The 20,429-nt window shown below is 37.9% G+C and overlaps 1 protein-coding gene across 1 annotated transcript in view; it reads right to left on the bottom strand.

Annotated features, from left to right (window-relative positions):
* LOC129500976 (contactin-associated protein-like 3) overlaps window positions 1-20,429 on the bottom strand; it is a 186,778-nt gene that overhangs the window by 159,890 nt on the left and 6,459 nt on the right. The gene's annotated exons all lie outside the window — the stretch shown is intronic.

Raw genomic sequence — 20,429 nt, forward strand, 5'->3', positions numbered from 1 at the left:
CACTAAGTTCCTTCAAAATATCTTATAAAGACATTTTCCCCCTACAAAGATGGAAAAGGAAGGATTTAAAGTTCTAAACCATATTGTCATTTTTTTATTCTTTCCTCAAAGAATGCATACGAAGCTTAGTCTTTAAAAAGAAGTAGTAGTAGTAGTAGTAGTAGTAGTAGTAGTAGTAGTAGTAATAGCTTTTGTGTTGTAATCTTTCTTTGGAAGAACAATTTATAAAATTTATTTTAAAATGATCATTTTCAGGCACCTGGGTGGCTCAGTCAGTGAAGCATCTGCCTTCAGCTCAGGTTGTGATCTCAGGGTCCTGGGATGGAGCCTCACATCTGGCTCCCTGTTCAGTGGGGAGTCTGCTTCTGCCTCTGCCCCTTCTCCTGCTTGTGTTCTCTCTCTCTTTCTCTCACACAAACTCTCTCTCTCTCTCTCTCTCAAATAAGCAAATAAATAAGTAAATAAATAAATATCTAGAATGACAATTTTCTATCTAACCCTAACTTAGAGGCTTTAAAGCCTGTGTTCCAATTTATTCCAACATTGTAAAAGTTGAGGATATGTGTGGTCAAAAACAAGGTGGTCACATTCTATAAGGCATCTGGAGAGGAGTGGTTCTGGATTTTGACAGTGTTTTCTAGGCATTCAGTGTGTTTCTAACTAAATTTAATGCATGTAAGGTGAAGGCTCAGGAGTCATCCTGAACTTCCATTAACTATTGTTTTCAATCAGAAATGTCTATATTTTCTGCTAAGATTCCTGAAGCAAAAATTGTCAAGACCCAATTTAATTTTCTTTTTCTGGCATCATTATAAAACTTTTGAATCCCACTAAGTGAATACCATTCTTATTAATAATCTAATAAATATTATTTCTATCCAAAAAAAGATGATTCCTGAAATGTTTCAAAGATACAAGAATTATTCACAAATTGTGGTTTTTAGCAAGTGAGATGGCAAAATAATTTTAAAGAACCACTATTTATCACTTAGAGGGAAAAGCAAGTTGAGTACAAATAATAAGCTTATGAGAATTAACATATGAAGATAGACAGAGACTATTACAGCTAAATAAGCTAAAGCAACTTTATTCCCCTTCCTAATAACCACTCATATTAATGAGAGTGATTCTATGGAAAAATCTTAATTTTGAAAAGCACTGATCCTTCAGTGGTTCAAATGTACTCAAAGTGAGGTTCTCAAAACAGCTTAAGAATTCTAAAGGCAAAGTGATGGTCCGTTGTCATGTGTTTGGAGAAAAAAAAAAGCACACCACAATTGTTCATGATTTATATATGACTCAGATCAAAGTGCCAAGGACACCTTTGCATGCATTCTGATATAATTCATATTTATGAAATACTCAAACCTTGTCTCACTAGTTGTACCTATTACAATGCCATTTTAATCAAAAGCCTATTATACATCTTACCAAAAGAACAGCCTTAGACTGAGATTATAAAACAATATATCAGCTTCTTTTTCTCAAAATTATATATATATATTTTTTCAGGTAAATTCACTTACCACTGAAGCTATCTGGACCTGGTGTAGGCCCTCCAGTTGTTTGAATTCATACTGGTAATATTTCCTTTTCTTAGATCAAAGCATTTATAAAATGCCTCACAGATTTTTGAGCAAATTTTAAATTACAAAATAGTATATTCCAAATGCTGAATCCAAATGGTAGAGAAGATGTAAATGGGCAAATATTTGTTAATAAAAAGAGCTTTCTGCCTAATGACTTGTCTTTGAACTTCCAGAAAATGTGCAACTTAAATACATGAAATCACTTTTGAAAAAGTCTTCTTGTTAGACCACAAGTCAATAAAATTGAAAATAAGAAATCAGTGCAGAAAATAAAAAAAGCCAAAAGCTGGCTCTTTGAAAAGATCAGTAAAAGGTTCTAGCCAGGTTAGCTTAAAAAAAAAAAAAGAAAGAAAGAAAGGAAAGGTCACAAATTAGTAATTTCAGAAATGAAAGAAACAGCATCACTACAGATACCATGGACATGACATGAAAATAAAGAAATAGTATGGACAACTCTATGTCCACACATTTAATAATCTAGGTTATATGGACTAAAAGATACAATCTGCCAAATTCACACAAGAAGGAAAACAATCTATATAGGACTACATCTATTAAAGAATTTGAATCTATAATTAGTAACCTTCCAAAACAGAAAACACCAGGTCCAGATGGCTTCAGTGGTAAATTCTACCCAACATTAAGGAAGAAATTTTCCAAATTCTCTACAAATTCTTTCAGAAGATAGAAGCATAGGGAATACATTCCAATTCATTTTATGACAACTGAATTATCCTAATACCAAAACCAGTCATAGATATTACAAGAAAAGAAACCTATAGACCAATACCTCTCATAAACATAGATGTAAAACCCTCAACAAAATATTAGCAAATTGAATCCAACAATGCATAAAGAGAATTATACACCATGAACAAGTGTAATTTATCCCAGGTATGCAAGGCTGACTCAACATTCAGAAAGCAATTAATGTAATCTACTGCATCAATGGGCTAAAGAAGAAAAATCACATGATCACATAAATAGATGCAGAAAAAGTATTTGACAAAGTCCAACACCTATTTGTAGTAAAAACTCTCAAACTAGAAATAGAGGAGAACTTCTCCATCTTGAAGAAGAATACCTACTGAAAATTTACAGTTAAATCGTACTTAATGGTGAGAAACTTGAAGTTTCCCCACTAAGATCAGGAACAAGACAAGGATGTTCCCTCTCCTCATTCCTTTTCAACATCCTACTAGAAGTCTTTAATTAATGCAATTAGACTAGAAGAGGAAATAAAAGGGATACAGATTGAGAAGAAAGAAATCTCTGTTCGCAAATGTCATGATCATCTATGTAGAAAATCCAAAAGAATTAGCTAAAACAAAAATTAAAAACAGAAACCTGAAACTAATAAGAGATTATGGCAAGTTGGCAGGATATAAGGCTAATAAACAAAAGTTGATTGCTTTCTTTATATATCAGTAATGAACAGGTTGAAGTTGAAATTAAAAACACAACACCAAAATTAAATACATACATACATATATACATACATACACACACAATACCACTTACATTAGCATCCAAAAATATGAAACACTTGGTCATACATCTAAAAAATATGTACACAATCAATACAAAACACGGATGCATAAAATCAAAGGACTAAATAAATAGAGAGTCCATATGCAAGGAAGATTCAATATTGTCAAGATGTCAGTTCTTCCAATTTGGTCTATAGATTCAAGGCAATTGCAATCAAAATCCCTGCAAGGTATTTTGTGGATATCAAGAAACCAATTCTAAAGTTTATGTGGAGAGAAATAAACAACCAAGATTAGCCAACACAGTATTAGGGGTGGAGGACAGACACCACCTGGCTTCAAGACCTACTATAAAGACACAGGAGTCAAGACAATATGGTTTGGGCAATCAAACTGACAAATAGAATAGAATAAAGCCCAGAAGTGGGCCCACACAATATAATCAACTGGCCTTGGACAAAGGAGCAAAAGCAATACAATGGAGCAAAGATGGTCTTTTCAACAAATGGTGCTGGAACAACTGGACGTCCACATGTAGAGTCATGAATCTACACACAGATTTTTCACCTTTCACAAAATGTCTCAAACAGATCGTAGATCTAACAGTAAAGTACAAAACGATAAAATACCCAAAAAGATGGCACAGGAGAAAATCCAGATACTCTGTATTGGGCAATGACTTTTTTAGATTAAAACACAAAAGGTACAATCTATGAAAGAAAGAATTGATAAACTGGCCTTCATGAAATTTAAAATTTTCTGCTCTGCAAAAGACACTGTCAAAAAAAAAAATGAAAAGACAAGTCACAGACTGGGAGACAATATTTGCAAAAGATACATCTGACAAAGAACCATTCTCCAAAATATAAAAATAACTTTTAAACTCAACAATTAAAAAAAAAACCCAACTCCATTTAAAAATTGGTCCAAAGACTTCCAAGGACTTCAATAAAGAAGATGTGCAGATGGCAGATAAGCACGTAACAAGAGGTTCCACATCATAGGTCATCAGAGAAATGGAAATTAAAACAATGAGATACCAGGCAGCCTGGGTGGCTCAGCAGTTGAGCGCTGCCTTCTGCCCAGGGCATGATCCTGGAGACCCGGGGTTGAGTCCCACATCGGGCTCCCTGCATGGAGTCTGCTTCTCCCTCTCCCTATGTCTCTGCTTCTCTCTCTCTCTCTCTCTGTCTCTCATGAAGAAATAAATAAAATCTTTTTTACAATAAATAAATAAATAAATAAATAAATAAAACAATGAGATACCACCACACACCTATTAGAATGGCCAACCCCTGAAACACTGCCAACATAAAAATCTGGCAGGGATGTAGAGCAACAGGAACTCTCACTCATCGCTGGTGGGAACGCAAAATGGTACGATCTTCTTGGAAAACAATTTGGCAAGTTCTTAAAAAACTAAATATACTCCTACCATGCATTCCAACAATTACACTCCTTGGTATTTACCCGAAGGAGTTGAAAACTTATGTCCACACAGAAACATGTGCACACTGTTTATAACAGCTTTACTCATGAATTGCCAAAACGTGGGCTCAAATAGAGTGTCCTTTAGTAGGTGAATGGATAAAGAAACTGTAGCACAACCAGACAATGGAGTATTTTCAACACTAAAAAGAAATGAGCTATCAAGCCACGAAAAAACATGGAGGAACCTTAAATGCATGTTACTAAGTGAAAGAAGCCAATCTGAAGAGGCTACATACCATTTGATTCCAACTATATGACATTTTGGCAAAAAGCAAAATTACAGAGACAATAAAAAAGATCAGTAGTTGTTAGTGTTTAAGAGGTAGACAGGAATCAATAGGTGGAACACAGGGCATTTTTAGGGTAGGGAAGCCACTCTGTGAGACACTGGGATGGTAAATACATGTCTTTATACATTTGGCAAATCCCATAGACTATACAACACCAAGTGTGATCCCTGATATAAATCATGAACTCTGAGTAATAATGACATGTCAAGATGGGTTCATCATTTTAAACAAATGAAGCATTCTGAGAGTGGCTGTTGATGATAGGTGAGGCTGCGTATGTATGCGGAAAGGGGGCGGGGATAGGAAATCCCTGTACTTTCTGCTTAATTCTGCTGTGAACTTAAAACTGCTCTAAAAATAATGCGCACTAGAAAACAACTTTCTTTTTATCAACAACTGAGGATTTACTTAAGAATAAAGGCTATGAAAAAAAAAAAAAGAATACAGGCCATGATTCAAATAACTACCTTAAGAAAAGACATAAACACTTAATCTTCACATTGATTCTATTCCAGCTATATGTTAAGAAGCCTCTTTGTGAAATTTAGCTCTAGCACTTGGCCTGGCAAATGAAAAAAAAAAAAAAAGTCTACTCCTTCCTGGTTTTAAAATAATACAAAACTGCATGACTTCCAAACCTCAGAAGACTCAGAGCTCTGGAAGGAGAACTGTTTCAGTTTTCTCACAGGTTTCCCTCCTTCCACAGCCTCCTTCCACAGGAGCCAAGGATTTGGACTTGTTTGAAAGGCAACATTTTAATAATCCCAATTATTATCCACCAAGGTCCCTGAAAACTTATATTCAGCAAAAGCCACGGATACCCAATGGTGACTGTGATTCCAGCATTACAACTGGTGCCATTTTAATGAATCATCCTGCCTCTCATTTAGAATCAGCAGGTTTCATAAAAAAAAAAAAAAAAACAATATTTATCTTTATTTCCTCAGCTTCTAGCGCAGTGCCTGGCACATGGTAGGCATCTGATAAATGTGTGCTGAATTAAATTGGCCACAAGTTGGAGAAGAACTTTCTTCAATCTCCATATCTAAGTTATATTTCATCCGTGACATGTATTGAGCTAACAACATGGAAACAGCCCAACTCATCCTGATAGGAAAAGCACGCAGTCTTCATTTCCAGGCTGAGGCAGGTGACAGTGGGACACAGGTTAACAAGGGTGGAGAAGAGAGGGCCGCACCAGGACAAGGGAACTGTGCAGGAAGCATTCGTTTCAGGTGACATTCTTGTTCCTGCTTTAAAACATCAGTAACAGCCAGGGGCCCACCACACTCAGATACTTCTCAAGAAGAACTCACAAATGGAAAGAATAGAACATCTCTGCATTCCAAGAAAGGAACATCTCCAGATGTGTCAAGGTTTGCACAGTTCTATACAATACAGTTCAGGGGCAAACAAGCATAGCAATAGTTTCTTGGAGACTGATGCCCAAGAGACCTACCTTCCTATATGAAGTTTCATGGTTTATGGGGCGCTCGGGCTGAAGGGTGGCAGGGGTCCTGAAGCCGTCTGCCAAGGACTTTCCCAGGCCCCAGACAGGACCCGCTGATCCCTTACATCACTGAGCATCTGTCACCAAACTGAACGCCAGGAAAAAGCAGCGGGGGCATTTTAAAAATTAGCATTCTCCCCACCCCTGCAATTCTGATTTAGCAGGGGTGTTTTACCTTGAGCCCCACCAAACCAGGTATTTCAGATACAATGGAGGATACTCGTGCACTCAAGGCAGACACCCTCTGCTCTTCAGGAAAGGAAGCGCACACCATCCCTGCAGCGCAAGGCAGAGTGGCTCAACGGCAGCCACCTGTCTTCCCGTGAGCAGCCGGGGCATCCCCATGGTGTTCTGTGCTTAGCGTTTAAACCAGTAGGGGCGACCTGGCAGTGTAAGGGACACAATTCCAAAAATCTGAAACCCTGGGGCACCTGGGTGGCTCCGTGGTTGAGCTTCTGCTTTTGGCTCAGGGCATGATCCTGGGGTCCTGGGATCAAGTCCCGCATTGGGCTCCCTGCAGGGAGCCTGCTTCTCCCTCTGCCTGTGTCTCTGCCTCTCTTGGTGTGTCTCTCATGAATAAATAAATAAAATCTTTAAAAAAAAATCTGAAACCCTATCAAACTTGACCCAGAAGGACACACTTGGGAAGTCAGCTGTTGACTCATATGAGTATTGACTTTGCCCTAAACATTTAGTTTAAAAATATTTTAACTATCCATAGCTCATTGGTTGGAGAACTGCCTTGCTTGCACGTAAATATGAGATGTCCATTTCAAGGGGCAAAGTCTAATATCCCACAAGCTATGCTCATATTGTTAAAATGGTCACAAGGAAATCAAGTGTGCCCATTTTTAATTTTTCTGTTCATACATTGTTCACATGAATTACCAAAATACAATAATTGCCATAAAACCACAGAGCTTCAGGCTATAAATGTTGCTTCTACATAAGCTGCTTTGTGGAGCAATACCTAATAAATATTTCTTGAGGGAATAAATAATTTATTTTGAAACCGCAAATTTTTTACATTTCTCAATTTTCTCCACCAAAAGTTTAGAAACAAAATTATTTAATTCCCTCTCTACTATATGATTGTAAAATGATTGAAAACCACAGTGCAAAGTTTTTAAAGACTGATGATGAAACACAAAAGGAATTAGATGGTCATTTATATTTTGAAGAATGTTTCTCCTGAAAGTCCAGATGACTTTCTTAAAGAACTTACAAAAATTTAACAGAACAAAAAACAAAACAAAACAAAACAAAAAACAATCCTAATAGTGTACTATCTTATTTGATCCATAAATATTGTAACAAATAGTTGAATTTTTAGGACAAGACTTAGGCGACATGAGAACTTTTTACTCTATCTTGGAAAGAATATCTGATCTTTGGGCATTTTCAGTGGAAAGAATTTAAAATTGATAAAAACAAAATAACTAACATATTCCCAAACTAAAGACTCACTGCTTTATAGGAATGAGAAACAGAATACATGCCATTGCAAAGAAATGTGTATTTTGTGCTTTAAATAATCAACTGCAGGTTTCAAAAAGCTTTTGGTACTGCAGATGAAAGTCAGGCCACAAGCTTTGTTTTGTAATTTGGATTCACTTGCCTTTTGTTCTCTCTCCCCTCTCCCTCCCATCCTCTCCTTCCTTTCTTCCTCCCTGCCTCCCTTCTTTCTTCTGAGAGTCAACAAGGGATAGTTGTTCAAAACAGGTGCGTAGTTGGTGGCAGCAAGTACAATCAATCCATTCCAAGCACAAGTATTTATTTGTTCATGACCCTTCCACAAAATGCTGGGGTTTTTTCCATTTTGTTGAAGGGAGAAAAACACAGGGCAGTAATTTATCTGTAGAGTTCCAAGGAGGAATACAAAATACAAGGAGGGAACAAAGGAGGGTTTTTATATTATGGAATTTGTTATCTTCTGGAATTTTGATGATACTTAAAGTTTCGACCATTCACTCACAATTTAGTATTTTCTGGTAGAACCCGCTGAGGTGCCAGTACACTGCAGCATTGCTGTTTAATGTAATGTTTACCTAAAAATTATTTAAATTTAAATGGTAACAGTTCACTGAAAACTTGGGTCTCTGCCAAAAAAATTTCCATAAAACAATCATTTTGTTTAATTGTTCATGTTTATTCAAAACTAGAGGCCACTGCTGTTACACAAGTGGAAAATCCAATCATTTTTAGGAAGCGTATGTATGCATGTGTGTGTGTGCATAAACGTATATCAAGTAAATGCAAACTTAGATTACCATTGAATAAAGTAGTACATTTTCAGATATCTCATTAGACACATTTATAAAGACAACATATCTATTTGTTGTAATTTTCATAGGGTGTAACTAAACATTTCTTTAAAAAATTTACCCACAGAGGGTGGGTTTTTCCTACTCCTCTACTAACCTTCCGAGCCATGCTGATATATTGCACTCATGTCAAAAAGAAGGGGAAATGTATAAATGTTCAGCAGCGAGTAGAAATTTAAAATTCACAGCATGTGCTGAATGATACCATGTATAGATACTGCCTTTTCTTTTATAAACCTGACTCTATATCTGCACCGCAAAAGCATTATATAAGACCACAGAACTTAAAATTAGTTTATAAAAGATACAAATCCGCTAACCTCGGGGAACTCCAGATTTTAGCAGAAAAATGCATGAGAAAATCCGATGTCTTACTCTATTTTAAAATACGGGAAATAGCTCAAGATTTCAGACAGCCATAGAAAAAGGTCTCCGCAATTTATCAGCAATAATTGCTGACACTTAATAACTTCATAAGTATACTAGTAAAGTGTTACGAGCACGAATTAAATTGTGCCACCCAAATCCACCCATGATGCCAAATGTCATACTTAGAGTTATTGCTGTAACTCTAACAGCAGTCCATAAGAAAAGGAGATTAGATGAAAATTCCTACAGACTTAAAGGATCCCATTCACCTGTTCTCAAATATAAACATATTTCCTTTGTTTTATCATGAATACTCTCAATATCAGAGATGAATGAATAAACGTATGATCATATTAAAACATGAAACAGAAAAACATGACTTTTTCCTAGAGGAGGAAATTGCACGATTTTTAACAGCATGCAAAATATCATATTTAATTCCTTTTCCACTGATTATCCTTCTATTTTTAACACAATGCTTAATCCTACTTTTTGAACAATGCCTAAGGCGAAATTTTACTTATTTCCCAAAGAATATTAGCAAGAGCTTACTCTCCCTTGTCATCCTCCCTACTCATGACTGTAAATTTCTAGTGAAAAAGTTATTTTCCCTCATAACGTGTATTTATTTCTGCTTTTCCTTTTGTTTCTGATCTTACAGCTCTGAAGAAGTCAAACAAGCTCTTATTCCATTATAGCAAATCAGCTTACATCATTATCTTTGGTGACCAAAACCGGGACCGTGTTTCCCTGTTTTTCCCATTTCCACAATTTTTTTTAAAGATTTTATTTATGTGTTTGACAGACAGAGAGCACATGCAAGCAGGGGGAGCAACAGAGGGAGAGGGAGAAGCAGACTCCCTGCTGAGCAGGGAACCCGACAACACAGGTCTCTATCCAAGGATCCTGGGATCATGACCTGAGCCAAAGGCAGATGCTTAATTGACTGAGCCACCCAGGGGGGCCCCCTATTTCCACAATTTTCACTTGACAATTTCCATTATTGTGCTCAATTTATTTAACTCAGAACAACATGAGCTTCTGTAATTGAAACACATTATTCCTTTTCAATTTTAGGACATTTATTTTTATGTTAATAATTCTTTGAAATTCATTGGAACTGAGTTTTCTTAGTCAAGTAAAAATGTAAATATTCTCTATGTATTTGAAAGCCTGAATATTACTGTCCAATGTAATACATCCCCATAAAATAGAAGCTGGAAATAATTTATCCAAATTGCTATATCCTTATCACTTCATTATATTTTATTTGTCTATCTTACCCAAAGCTTTCTTTTCTTCTCTCTTTTTCTGTTTTCTTTTGAATAGATTGAAATCTGCCCCTCACCTATTGCATTTTTTTTTATTCTACTGGTTTGGAATGTAAACTTCCTATTACATATATTCTTACATATTCTTCTTGTGGGCCTCCTTAAAATTTTACACTGCATTTTGGTTAACAATTTAACAAAGCCTACAATTAAACATATTTTAACTCCCTCCACAAAATAATGCAAAAATTGTAGAATGCTTTATGTCTGATCACCCCTCCCCATGTATTTTCAGTTGTTCATATAGATTTATCTTGTCCTCTTTCTCCATTCCACCAACTACACACCAATGTTATACATACAGCTTTAAAGTTGCTTAAATGTGTAATCATATATGCACACTAGTGGGGCATTTGGGTGGCTCAGGTGGTTAAGTGTCTGCCTTTGGCTCAGGTCATGATCTCAGTGTCCTGGGATGGAGCCCCACATCAGGCTCCCTGCTCAGTGGGGAGCCTGCTTCTCGCTCTCCCTCTGTTCCTCCTTCAGCTCATGCTTTCTCTCTCCTCTCTCTCTCTCCCTCTCTCTCTCTCCAAATGAATACATACAGATCATATACATATGCACACTACTAGATTCTCACCTCTCATACTGCCCTCTATAATCATTTCCTTTCTTGTGAAACTTATCCATTAACACACCTTTAGTGAAGGTTTCTTAGTCTTTAACACTCTTGGTTTTGATTTTTTCTATGATGACTTTACCTCACCTTCATTCTTGAACCATAAAGTCAACAAGTCTATAATTCTTGGTTGGCGAGTATTCCCTCTCACAAACTTAACAGTTCATGTCTGTTTTTATTGTTTGTTATTCCTGTCTCAGGCTGTTCTTATCAGCTTCTCTTGACTCTGGTGTTTGACAGTTCCAACATAAAGTGTTATTGTGGGTGAAAATTTCCTTTTATTTGTATTTACTATGGATTTGAGAGTCTTCCTGAGTCTAAATATTGGTGACTTTTCAATTCTGGGCAATTTCTATAGATTCTCTTAAGTGTTCCTTTCCATATCTTCTCCTTACAGAACTCCTTCAGATACAGAGATCTTGTTGCATTCTTCTTCCTGCCCCTGAGTCTGGCTTTCATGTTTCCTGCCTCTCTGTCTCCCTATGGAACATACTGGTTATTTATTCCATGACTGTCTTCTAATTTGCTAAGCGTCTCTCCACCTGTGTCTAATCTGCCATGTCAGCAGCCACTGAATTCTCTACCCCAGTGATAACAAATTTCACTTCTCAACACTGTTCTTTTTCAATTCTGCTTGACCATTTTGATCATGTTATTCTTTACATTATTCTCATTTTTTATTTCCTTACACATATGCAACAAATTGTACATTCTAAATTGATTTCAATTTCTACATTTATTTTTATCTGATTGTACTGTTTCCTATTTCTTCTGATTTTCTCTCGTGGTTTTATGTTTTAGGTTTTCTCTCCTATATGTTTTATGTTTATTTTTATTGTAAGCATGTATTTCCTGGGCATGAATCCATGAGCCTAGATGATTTCAGAAGCAAAACACATTCAACAGGAAGACAAGACATAAGGAGACAGAACTGGAGGAAGATGAAGGAGGTATGAAAGCCCTGGTGGAAGAATGCCAGTGCAATGAGGTGGCTGTAGTCCAGGGTCAGTTAAAGGAGGGGATGAAAGCAGTGAGTGAAGAGAAGGGACCTTTCAAGGATGCGTGTGTGGGGTGTGTGTAAGAGAGAGACAAACAGAGACAGAGAGTCAGAGATGTGAGAAAATATATGAAAGCTTTACCACAGAAAGTAAGATCATCCTTAGAAATATTACTCTGGGGACATCTGGGTAGCTCAGTGGTTGAGCCTTTGGCCCACAGTGTGATCCTGGGATCTGGGATTGAGTCCCACATCAAGCTCCTTGCAGGGAGCCTGGTTCTCCCTCAGCCTGTGTCTCTGCCTCTCTCTTTCTCTTTCTCTCTCTCTGTCTCTCATGATAAATACATAAAATCTTTTAAAAACAAAACAAAAAAGAAAGACTACTTTGGCTGTAGGATAAAATGGATTAGAGGGAGATAAGCTGGTGACAGGGAAACCATGGAGACAAATATAGCTTATAAAGTCCCAGAGATATGGAGGATTTGAATAAGTCAATGCTGGAATCATTGAAGAAAAGGGAACAGAGACAAATTGAAGAGAGAGAACTAAACATAATCTTTCATAATCAAGCAGTAATGCCCCCTCTCTAAGGATCCACACTAGTGTCTTCATATCCATTCTAATTGAGACTGCATCCCATAGTACACGCAAATATGTTTGGCTTGGAGACTAACACTTACTTAACAATCATAAAGGATGAACAATCTGTGTTGATGACCAGATACTACATATCCTAGAAAACTTCCAAAAAATAGCCAGATAACAAGTAATATCAGTTGCAAGAGCATGTTATCTTGATCTGGGGAATCCTTCTTGGCTAATGGAAAAAATATATTTAAAAAATTGAAAGAAGTTTAAGATTAAACTTGTTAATGACAAGTTAATCCAAAGAGCTAAATCTAAGGAACGTTATTATTTACAGAGATACATTACAGAGAGCCAAAACATACCAATGTACTACACAAGTCTCTGAGACTGTACTATAGTCTTCTTTTTAATATTCTTATTATGTAATACTATCTTAACCTTCCATTATAGTGATAATATTTTGGATAATGAAAATACACAGTACAAATGTTTTTCCTTAAAATATTGACTATCTCATTATTCTCCCAGGATCATGGACTAAGTCACATTTCTGATTTTATACTTGAGGTCAACAGGAGCATAATGGCTAAATTTTACTAAGGATTTGATGTTTTGGGCAATATTTACATACATTAATTAATGTAATCTTTTCAGCAGCTCTGTGAGATAGGTCACTACTATACTTGTATTTTTTAGAGATGAATAAACTGAGACACAGCAAGAATAAGTAAATTACTTAAGGTCACACAATGGACTAGCAGAATTCCCATCCAGGCATTCCCATCAAAACTACCTCACCCCTAATTATATGATCATCTCAACAGATGCAGAAAAAGCACTGGACAAAATTCAACACCTGTTTATAACAAAAACTTTCAACAAAGTGGGTTTAAAGAGAACATACCTGAACATAATAAGGCCATACATGAAAAACCCACAGTTAACATCATACTTAATTGTGGAAAACTGAGGTTTTCCACTAAGATTAGAAACAAAACAAGGATGTCCACTCTTACCACTATTATTCAACATAGTACTAGAGGTGCTAGCCATAGCAATCAGATAAGGAAAAAAAATAAAAGGTATCCAAATTGGCAAGGAAAAAGTAAAACTGTCACTATTTGCAGATGACATGGTACAATAGATAGAAAACCCTAAAGATTCCATTAAAAAACTATTACAACTAATTAATTCAATAAAGTTACAGGATACAAAATTCATATACAAAAATCTGTTGCACTTCTATACACAAATAACAAAGTAGAAGAAAGGGAAATTAAGAAAATAATTCCATTTTCAAATGTACCAAAAAGAATAAAATACCTAGAAATAAGCTTAACATAAGTGTTAAAGACCTGTACTCTGAAACCTATAAAACATTGATAAATCAAATTGAAGATGACACAAAAAAATATCTCATGCTCATGGATTGGAAAAAATCATATTGTTAAAATGTTATATACTCAAAGAAATCTACCAATTCATGCAATCCTAATAAAAATGCCAATAGTATTTTTCACTAAACTACAGCAATTAATTCCAAAATTTATATGGCACTACAAAATAATAAATAACCAAGATAATCTTGAAAGAGAGGAAGAAAGCTGGAGGTATCACAATCCATTTCAAGATACACTGCAAAGCTATAATAACCAAACAGTATGGTACTGGCACAAAAACAGACACATAAGTCAATAGAAGAGAATAGAAAGCCCAGAAATAAATCCATGATTATAGTCAATCAATCTACCACAAACGAGGCAAGAAAGAATATACAATGGGAAAAGAGTCTCTTCAATAAATGGTGTTGGGAAATCTGGACAGCTACATGCAAAGAATGAAACTAGACCACTTTCTTACACCATACACAAAAATAAACTCAAAGTTAATTAAAGACCTAAATGTGAGACCTGAAACCATGAAACTCCTAGAAGAGAACATGGGCAGTAATCTTGGACATCGAACCTAGTAACATTTTTCTAGGTATATCTCTTGAGTCAAGGGAAATAAAAGCAAAAATAAAACAGTCCAGATTGCACCAAATAAAAAACTTCTGTACAATGAAGGAAACCATCAATAAAATGAAAAGGCAACCTACTAAATATAAGAGAATATTTTCAAGTACCGGATAAGGGCTTAAGTTCCAAAATATATAATGAACTTATAAATAAATAAATAATCAGATTAAAAATGGGCAGAAGACCTGAATAGACATTTTTCTGAAGAAGACATACAGATGGCCAACAGACACATGAAGTGATGCTCAACATCACTCATCATCACTGAAATGCAAATCAAAACCACAATGAAATATCACCTCACACCTATCAGAATGGCTAAACTCAAAAAGACAAGAAATAAGATGTGTTGGTGAGGATGTGGAGAAAAAAGAACCCTCATGCATTGTTGGTGGGAATGTAAATTGGTGCATCCACTATGGAAACAGTACGGAGGTTCTTCAAAAAAAAAAAAAATAGGGTGCCTGGGTGGCTGAGTTGGTTGAGTGTTTGACTCTTGGTTTTGCCTCAGGTCATAATCTCCTTTGTGAGATTGAGCCCTGTGTTGGGCTTCATGCTCAGTGGGGAGTCTTCTTGGGATTCTCTCCCTCTGCCCCTCCCCAATTTATGTTCTCTCCCTCAAATAAATAAATAAATAAATAAATCATCTTTTAAAAATTAAAAATAGAAAAACTGTATGATCTAGTAATTCCATTACTGGATATTTACTCAAAGAAAATTTAAAAACTAATTCAAAAATATATATGTACCCTCCATGTTTACTGTAGCATTATCCACAATCGCCAAGATACGGACATAACCTTACTGTCCATCAATAGAGGAATGGATAAAGAAGGCACAAAGAAGATGTGGTACATTATATATATATATATATATATATATATTACATTATATATATATTACATTATTATATATTATATATTATATATATTACATTATTATATATATTATATATATATATATATAATGGACTACTACTCAACCATAAAAAAGAATGAAATCTTGCCATTTGTGACAACATGGATGAACCTAGAAGTATTATGCTATGTGAAATAAGGCAGACAGAAAAGACAAATACCATATTTCATTTATAGGTAGAATCTAAAAAATAAAACAAACAAACAAAAGCAGGAAGAGACCCATGAATACAAAGAACAAACTGGTGGTTGCCAGAGGGGATGGGCAAAATGGGTGGAGGGCGGTGGGAGGTACAGGCTTCCAGTTACAGAATGAGAAGTCATGGGCTGCAAGGCACAGCCTAGGGAATGGCCATTGGTATTGTAACTGGGTTGTATGGTGACAGATGGTAGCCACGTGTCTAGTAAGCACAGCATAAAGTGGGGAGTTGTCCAATCACCGCTTTGTACACCTGAAACTAACATCACATCGTATGCCAACTATACTGCAATTAACCTCTTCCTCTCACTTATCTGGAAGTGTGTTCCATGACTTCACCACATTTGTTGAATTTTGTAGTTTTATGCTATTTATTTGAAAGAATGCTGCTGGAATCGTCCTCATCCACAGTGCCCCACTATATAATTCTGAAAATAAAATTAGAAACCATCTTCATTTGAAAACAGAGATATAAAAATAAATAAATAGGGATCCCTGGGTGGCGCAGCGGTTTGGCGCCTGCCTTTGGCCCAGGGTGCGATCCTGGAGACCCGGGATCGAATCCCACATCGGGCTCCCGGTGCACGGAGCCTGCTTCCCCTTCTGCCTGTGTCTCTGCCTCTCTCTCTCTCTCTCTCTCTCTCTCTCTGTGTGTGTGTGTGTGACTATCAGAAATAAGTAAAAATTAAAAAAATAAAAATAAATAAATAAATACATAAATACATAAATAAATACATAAATAAAACAGAGATATTCTTTAGATCTCATCATGCCCTTGAGCCAGCCCGTCATAAAAATTTTCAGTAACAAAAACTGGTTTTGTTGACTCAGAAATCCCCCAGCCCAGACCAAGGGTGTCAAGGTCTGAGACCACAATGGGAGCGTCCTCTTGGCGTAACAAGTTACAAAACAGAGTCCACAGCCGCCACACCAGAGACAGCTGTGACTCAAATGAATTCAGCCTCCTGGCTGTCCAGGCCTAGACATCCACACTGAGGTGCAATGGCCATCTGTCTGCCTGCCTGGCCTCTGCCTTGTTGTGTAGCCAGCCTTCCCCACTTGGATCACGCTGCTTCAAGCCTCCAGTTGATGAACCAGGCTTCTGGAGGACTCCAGTTACACAATGCTCCCAGGCACCTCTAATTCAGACCCTGAATATGGAGCCTGGCTAAGACTTGATCAAAGATTTCCCTAGACACAGATATCCTGTGGTAATGGCCCCTGCCTAGAGGCCTTCTCTTCTCTGCTCATTGGTCCTGGGTCATGCCTCTGACACCTGGCCTTTTCAGCGCACCCTCAGGGGCTCCCAGCAGCTTTTGCAACATACTCCATGCTTCCTATCAAAGCCTCAGGCCAGAAATTATGTCATGCATTTTGCTACCAAAAGAAAAGGAAACATTCAAAATCAGCCAGTGGATCTTTCCATGGACAAATGGTGAGCTCAGGGATACTCACATAAAAATTAATTTTTCATTAGGCTACCTGCACAATGATCATAAAACACACATGAGGATTCCCCGTGTCTTCCATGTACTTTCAAAATAGCATGTTTTCCATATATTAATTTCTTCTTTTTTTGGTAAATACTCACTGAGTGCCAACAGCAGAGCTATAGGGACAAATAAATGTGATTCTGTTTTCAGGAACTTTAAAATCTAATGAAGAAGGGATACACGTAACCAACCATCTGTTACATGAAGCAGATAAGAGAATGAAAGCCAGTGCTTTCATAATAGATGTTAAACTAATTACCTAAGTGGATGGCACATTTCACTTTCTTGTCAAGATGATGCAGCCAAGGCACCTGGTCAAGGACCAAGTCCAGTCACTTGCTGGCTCCACCCCTGGTCAGCCAGAGGGCCACCCCCTCCTGTCACAGACCCTGGGTAAGAAGAGTCACACAACACAGCAGAGACAAGGCAAGTCAGATGTGCAGATCTGGCTGGATGTGTGGGGAATGAGAATCATTCACCTCTTTACTTAGTCAACAGCCCACTATCTCTCAGAACCACCCCTGTCCCCTCAAGGAGTCCCTGCTTTCTTGGAGCTTGGAATAAGGGAATGAGCAAATAAGTCAGAGCTCCCTGCTTCAAAGTGATAAGGGCCAAAGTCCAGCGAAGGGAAAGCATCCTCTCCAGCAGTATTGCTGGGCAGCTTGACCTCAGTCATGGGACTGCCAGACAGGACACTGCCAGAGCATCAGGCCAACGGGGGAAGCCAGAGCTGAAGGAGGAAGAGAGGCCAACCCTCACGGCACAGCATCTCTATCCTTGCCTGAAATGAAATGATATGTGCGCTGACAATTCCCTTTTTGGTGGAAGTCCATTCGATTGGGTTTTCTGTCACTTGGAGCTGGAAGGGGCTTGCCAGTAGCCTAATCCTTACATTGCCATTTCTTATTAGCCTACATACAAAATCAAGCAACCACTGAGTTCCGAGAAGCGTTCCTATGTGCAGTGCTACTGTCTCTTCCTCACTGCCACCCTCCCACTCAGTCCTGAGCCCACCAGCAGCAGTGAAGGAGGAGGGATAACGTTCTGGCCAACCCAATCCATGCAAGTCAACCCAGTCAGTCATTTCTAGACGATGGAAAAGGAAGATGCTCATAGAGGCTCTGGGAATGAGGGTACGATGGATGCAGGGGAATGTCCAGCCTCATCCCTGGAGAACAGGGCCACGATCAATGACCTAGGTGTCTTTTTCTTTTTTCTTTCTTTTTTTTTTTTTTTTTTTTTACTCTTTACAAACCTAGGTGTCTTTTTCATGTTAAAGCGCACTCTAGCCTCCCACTCCCTCTTGCCTTACCTTGCAACAATACTCACAAGGGAAAGGCTCTTTTTTTTCTAGGTATATATGCAACCTGTCCTCCAGCAAGTGAATCCCACCACTTACAGAACTTAGAACGTGTAAAAATCAAACACCGGTAGTGACGTAAATTTCCCAAAGATCAGGTTTTCAGGCTCGCTAAAGTAGAGCAGGAGTTCATCATGACAAAGAATTGTAAATTCTTACTATCGCAATTTTATTATTACGATCTAGAAAACCAACCCTGTTTTCTTTGCCTTGCGCTATAATTCAGAATAGATCCTTTGACTTTCCCTAACAAGGAATTTACTCTGATATCTGCCAACTCTGTGTTCCACATCTGCAAAAACTTTTTTCAGAAATTTTCCTTATACTTTAAGAAAGCCTAGAATAGGGGCACCTGGGTGGCTCAATCAGTTGAGCAATGGACTCTTGGTTTCGACTCAGGCCATTTATCTCAAGGTTGTAGGATCAAGCCTCGTGTCACGTTCCATGCTGAGCGTGGGGTCTGCTTCAGATTCGCTCTGCCCCTCCCCTCGCGTGCCCTCTCGCTCTTTCTCTCTCTGTCAAATAAATATTTTTTAAAAAGAAAAGAAAGCACAGAGTAATTTGGTGTTTGCTCCCTTAAACTCTCTGAAATACACCTTAAACTCTGTGACTCACCCTCCTTGAGTCCTCCAGTTTTTTAAACTCTTACCAATGCCTGCACGTCCTACATCATACAAAAGGATATGCTTTGGAATGTCAAGGCTCATGGGGTTTCTTATCAGAACTTCCACGAATCAACGCAACGTTGCAAAGAAGTCCCAGAATCACAGACACACAGCAGCAGGCTCGCTTGGTGACAGTACACAGCTACTCATTTTTCTTTTCATGTTGTAATACTGTTACTGTCGCCAGGCTCCTATTTGCAAGTTTTAGACATCAAAAACACAACACATGTAAAGCTAAATCCTTAATCTTGATAATCTCCAACCATTTGAACAGATGTCTATAGACATGTATTATTTTCCTTAAATCTGCCAAATCTGAGACCTTAAAATAGATCCTGGTTCTTTAAATATTTTCTTCCATAATAGAAGTTGTGATTAAAGTGACTTTCTTTGAGCTGAATCAAATTATTGCATTATTTTTTAATGCTAATTGGGGTCTTTCTCCTGTATCTGCTGGCCTTTAGATGAAAATTCTACCCGCCATCTTTAGGACACTATTCCCAGGGACCAGGATAGGGTAGAGGCTGCGGGTTCAGGTCAGCTGTATACCAGGACCGGGAACACAGCACCTCAGGCTTGAGAAGGCAACAGTGTCAACTGGGACAGGATGGATATCAGATTTCCTGACCGCTCATATGCTCAGAAATCCAAACTGGAGCATATCCATTTTGTACAATAGTTGATGACAAATGACTCGATTCCACATAACTGGATTGCCACCTCAGCCACCGTGAGCCTGGGTTTGTAACGACTGACGGTGCTCCTAATCCCATGCGCTCTCTCCCCATCCACATCCTGGGGACACGCAAGCACAAGTCCCAGCACACAGAGGTCACTGTGCCACCCCCGCTGTCAATTCACCACTCCCAGAAACAGCACACTTAGCTCAACTTTATCAAGCTCTCTGGTTGCCTGGGGATTCATAGATGTTAAAATAAAAAACTAATTAGAACCGTGAGTCCTGCCAGCAGTGCCTAATTTAATGTCTCGAGGCAGCCAGCCACTCCTGCTGTCATCCAAGCTTGTAATTGCCCCGCTGGCTCACAAGCTCCAGAGAAATCTTCTGCTGGGCCTTGAACACCCCAAGCAATGGGATGCCACTGACAGGAGCAGATGCGGCCCAAGGTCTCAGCCACAGCGTCCAGGGGCTGCCCGAGGTTACCGACCCACCACAGGTTG

Source organism: Nyctereutes procyonoides, unplaced genomic scaffold, assembly GCF_905146905.1.
Source record: "Nyctereutes procyonoides isolate TBG_1078 unplaced genomic scaffold, NYPRO_anot_genome, whole genome shotgun sequence".
NCBI lineage: Eukaryota > Metazoa > Chordata > Mammalia > Carnivora > Canidae > Nyctereutes > Nyctereutes procyonoides.